The 5,487-nt window shown below is 43.0% G+C and overlaps 1 non-coding gene across 1 annotated transcript; it reads left to right on the top strand.

Annotated features, from left to right (window-relative positions):
• Nucleotides 1-4,813: 4,813 nt before the first annotated feature.
• LOC119920435 lies at nt 4,814-4,951 on the top strand. The gene has a single exon (XR_005448181.1). It is a non-coding gene; the product is annotated as a small nucleolar RNA SNORA7 (small nucleolar RNA).
• Nucleotides 4,952-5,487: the final 536 nt, after the last annotated feature.

Here is a 5,487-nt window from a genome sequence, read left to right on the forward strand (position 1 = left end):
TCAAAAATTCCTCTCCTCCAATTCTCTCCTTGACCCCCTCCAATCTGCCTCTCCCCTTCACTCCACAGAAACTGCCCTCTCAAAGGTCACCATTGATCTCTTTCTTTCCAAATCCAGTGGCCTCTACTCCATCCTAATCCTCCTCGACCTTCCAGCTGCCTACAGCACTGTGGACCACCCCCTTCTCCTAGAAACATTAGCCAACCTTGGCTTCACTGACTCTGTGCTCTCCTGGTTCTCCTCGTATCCCTCTGGCCATTTATTCTCAATCTCTTTTACGGGCTCCTCCTCCACTTCCCACCCCTTAAGTGTGGTGGTCCCTCACGTTTCAGTTCTGTAGAAGAAAGACTGTTCTGCTTCCTCTTTATTTTCCTTCTCCTCCTCCTCCTCAGTCATTCATATTTATTGAGTGCTTCCTGTGTTTAGAGCACTGTACTCAGCACTTGGGAGAGTACAGTATTAAAATAAAACAGACACATTCCCTGCCCACAAAGAGTCTACAGTCCTTACTGGGAAGCAGACAACAGTATAAATGAATTACAGATATGTACATAAGTGCTGTAGGGCTGAGAAGGGGATGAATTAAAGGGAGCAAGTCAGGGCCACACAGAAGGGATTGGGAGAAAAGGCTTAGTCCTCCTTCTCCTGTTTTCCTACCATTGTTGTCTTCACTGCCACACCTCGTGTGGTTACTTTCCAGCTGTTTCCTGGAGATTCCTGACAATACCACTCTGATATATTTCCAGTCTTGTAAACCTCCAGAATACAGACAGCCATCTGCCTGCTGCTGGGTTGTGAAATGCTGCCATAGTGCAAGCATCAGTGGTAGAGTTGGCGACAACAGCATCCATTGGGTAGGAATTGGGTGTTGTGAGAGTTGTGTGTTTGTGTTTATATGTTAGGGGGAAGTCCCTTGGAAGCCCCTTCCTCCATCCCAAATTAAAGCCCCTAAAACATGGTCACTTGCCTGGGATCTTGCCCATTAAAATACAGAATAGACAGCTCTTCTAACCACTGTCCCCGAATATATTCCTTTAGTTGAACGTTTCACTAACATAAAAGTAGATTGTATGAGGCTAAAACCCTCCCGTTGTCTCTTCCTTGCTGAATCAACTTTAATAGTAATTATCCAACACTGTTAATCCCCTTGAAATATTTAATTTGCTTTTAAGAACTACACTTATTTGGGATTTAGAAAGCAGTTTTATATATTTGACTGAATATATTGCAAAACAAAAGTACTGGACTGATATTTTGAAAGATTCCTGAAGAAAGTGGAATATTTCCATTTTCAATCAGTCATATTTATCGAGTGTTTACTCTGTGCAGAGCACTCTACTAAGCACTTGGGAGGCTAAAATATAACAGTAGACACATTCCATGTCCACAACAAGTTCACAGTCTAGAGGGAGCCTGAGGTTTTTATAAATTAGGAAATAATTTGTTCGTAGTCTTCTGTGTATAACCAATCAGTAATTCCACTAAGGAGGTTATAACTATTCTAATAAAACAGAGACCATTATAACTAACTTTCCAATAAAAATTGCTATTGTGTAATTCCAATCCATTCAGCTTTTCCTCTTAATTCAAAACTTTCCTGGAGACAATTTATCCAATTGATTTTTTTTCTTTTTGTATCTATTTCCTTTTATTTTCCCTCACTGAATGTTTTTATTTTAGGATGTGTTTTAAACATTGATGTGAGGACATATTTATTAAAATCGTGAGGTTAGATTTATTAGACACTGGAATGAGCTATAGGACACATACTGGATGTTCACACATCTTCAGACACTGTCCCATGTATCCTCGACTTCAGATGTTTCAACTTAAGATTTCTTGTGGAATTCTATGAGACTGCTAGCTGAGTCTCTAGCACATGGTTCAGGTGGAATAAGGAGCTGAATATCAATGAATCAGAAATATTTATTGAGCATCAACTATAGTCAGAGCAATAACTGTATTATTCATTCATTCAATCGTATTTATTGAGTGCTTACTGTGTGCAGAGCACTGTACTAAGCGCTTGGGAAGTACAAGTCGGTAACATATAGAGACGGTCCCTATCCTCAAAAGACTTGAAATCTAATGGAGGAGTGAGCAAAAATAGAATAATCAGATAGCCATAGGCTTGGCAATTAGGAAGGAGAATAAAAATAATAATGATGGTGGTAGTTGTTAAGAGCTTACTATGTGCCATGCACTGTTCTAAGCACTGGGGTGGATACAAGCAGATCGGGTTAGACACAGTCCCTGCCCCTATTGTGGGGTTCACAATCTCGATCCCCCATTTTACAGATGAGGGAACTGAGGCCCAGAGAAGTTAAGTGACTTGCCCAAGGCTACACAGCAGCCTGACATGGGACAGGGACTGTGTCCCTTTGATCTGCCTTGGGAATCGCAGCTGTGGCTCTACTTGGCAGTCTACATGACACTCCCTCTGCTCTATCCCCCTCGCCGCCCCACAGCACTTGTGTATATATGTACGTACTTATCATTCTATTTATTTTATTAATGATGTGTATATATCTATAATTCTATTTATTTATATTGATGCTACTGATTCCTGTTTACTGGTGTTGATGTCTGCCTCCCCCCTTCTAGATTGTGAGCCCGTTGTTGGGCAGGGATTGTTTCTATTTGTTGCTGAATTGTACTTTCCAGGTGCTTAGTACAGTGCTCTGCACACAGTAAGCACTCAATAAATATGATTGAATGAATGAATGAAGTTGTATCTATATACACAAGTGCTGTGGGGCAGGGAGGGGGGATAGAGCAAAGGGGGCAAGTTGGGACAACGCAGAGGGGAGGGGGAGCTGAGGAAAAGGGGGGCTTAGTCTGGGAAGGCCTCTTGGAGGAGGTGAGGCTTCAGTAGGGCTTTGAAGGGGGGAAGTGTGATTGGCGGATTTGAGGAGGGAGGGTGATCCAGGCCAGAAGTAGGATGTGGGCAGGAGCTCGACGGTGGGACAGGTAAGAACGAGGCACAGTGAGAAGGTTAGCACCGGGGGAGCAGAGTGTGAGGGCTGGGATGTAGAAGGAGAGAAGAGAGGTGAGGTAAGAAAGGGTTAAGGTGATGGAGCGCTTTGAACCCAATAGTGAGGAGTTTTTGTTTGATACGGAGGTTGATAGGCAACCACTGGAGATTTTTGAGGAGGGGGTTGACATGTGCAGAATGTTTCTGTAGAAAGATAATCCGGGCAGCAGAGTGAAGTATGGACTGAGGTGGGGAGAGACAGGAGGTTGGGAGGTCAGAAAGGAGGCTGATGCAGTAATCCAGTTGGGATAGGATGAGTGATTGTACTAGTGTGCTAGTGGATTGGTTGGAGACGAAAGGGCGGATCTTGACCATGTTGTGAAGGTGAGACCGGCAGGCTTTGGTGATGGATTGGATACACGGGGTGAATGAGAGAGCAGAATCAAGGATGACACCAAGTTTGCAGGCTTGTGAGATGGGAAGGATGGTTGTGGTTCTAACTCAGTAGATCTGAGTTACCCTTATCCACTCTGTGAGTAGCTAGTCGTACTGTTATCTCTTTGTCAAGAAGTATATATTCCTACACACTGGGACTCTCTCAACCGATAGTTCTGTGGGGTTGTGCCCCGAAGAAAATAGAGTGGAATCCATTTTTGAAGGCTATGGTTAAAGTTGTAAAACTGAGTTTTATGACTTAGATTAAGATTTAATGATTTCCTGGGTGAATACTACGAAGTAATAGGGTGCATTTTAACAATGACCAATGTACTAAGACTCAAATCTAATTCTTTATGTGAAAAGCATGTGTAAATGGCATGAAATTACCCTTATAAATATGGTATCCAGTAGAGAATGGAAGTCAGGTTCACTTAAACTGAACATTCAAGATAGATGGCTAAGCATTAAAAGAAATCTGATATCCTGTTCTTCAAACAATAGAGAGTTGGACAGCCACTAGTGCATATCTTCTGACTGAAGAAAAGTATGAAGACTCACTGCATAACAATAAATCAGCCTTGTTGAGAGGATTGTGACTAGAATTCTGATCAAGAGAAAATAATTTTCTTTGCCTCAGGATTATTGGTTCAAATGTAGAAGCCCTGATAACTTCAAAATCTAGGGACATAACTAGGGCCCATGTTTATTCATTTGAAGTTTTCTGATTGCAAATCCTACACCAGCTTAGTCTCTGGAGACAATACTTTCCCCTAGGAAGAGTCCTATTTTTTGTTGTACTTTCCAACATTGAGAGCAAAGTTGTTGGGGTGGGCGTAGGCAGTTATCCTGAAATAACAGAGAAGCAGCGTGGCTCAGTGGAAAGAGCCCGGGCTTGGGAGTCAGAGGTCGTGGGTTCTAATCCCGGCTCCACCACATGTCTGCTGTGTGACCTTGGGCATGTCACTTAACTTCTCTGAGCCTCAGTTACCTCATCTGTAAAATGGGGATTAAGACTGTGAGCCCCAAGTGGGACAACCTGATCACCTTGTATCCCCCCCCCCCCCACCAGTGCTTAGAACAGTGCTTCACTTAGCAAATGCCATCATCATCATTATTAGTATTATTATTAAATAACCAATGCTGACACTCACATGCATGGTCTGAGGTCAGCTGTTTGCCTCATGCTTTGGTTTCCATGTGCATCTGAAAATGCACCAGAAGTTACAGGACCGAGGTTTATTCACAGTTTCCAGTGAGAATTCCAACATCATCATCAACCTGATATCAACTGTAAACTCCTGCACTAGAACATAAATTCACTGAGGACAAGGTTTCTGTCTACTCACTCTATCGTACTTTCCTGAACACTGAATACAGTTTTGTGCTCAGTAGACACTAAATACTCTCTCTGGGTAGCACCTGGAGAGTTTCCACTACTCTACCAGTCTCGACTATGGGAGGGAGAGTCATGCAGGGGCCTACCCATTCCATTCCTAGCTTGGCCAGCGGCTAGCGAGTGGAAGGCAATCTGCTACAAGTCAAAACTGTGCTGGGCAGCAGCAGCATGGGAGAGAGTCGAGGGCAGAGACTCAAGTTCACCGCGTGGAAGGAGGCAATGGTGAACCACTTTGGTATTTTAACCAAGCAAACCCTATGGATCCAATACCAGAACGATGGCAGATGGAGGTGGGGTGTTCTGGAAGAGTTGTGTCCATGGCGTCACTATGGATGGGAGACGACTCGACAGCATAAGACAAGTCACTAAATAGATACTAATAACTGATTGATAACCTGTATTTTCTACATCATCATCATCATCATTATAAATGATATTTACTGAGGGCTTACTGTGTACAGAGCACTGTATTAAGCACTTGGGTGTGTACAATACAACACCCAAGTAGCTGGTAGACACATTTTCTGTCCACAACGAGTTTACAGTCTACACAAAGCAGGTGGTAAAGGGTTGGACTCTGTCTGGGGAGACAAATAGCATTTATTTGATGTCTACTCTATGCAGAGATCTCTGCCCTCTGGGATCTCACAATCTTTTATTTTTTAAATGGAATTTGAGT

Source organism: Tachyglossus aculeatus, chromosome X1 (genome assembly GCF_015852505.1).
Source record: "Tachyglossus aculeatus isolate mTacAcu1 chromosome X1, mTacAcu1.pri, whole genome shotgun sequence".
NCBI classification, from domain to species: domain Eukaryota; kingdom Metazoa; phylum Chordata; class Mammalia; order Monotremata; family Tachyglossidae; genus Tachyglossus; species Tachyglossus aculeatus.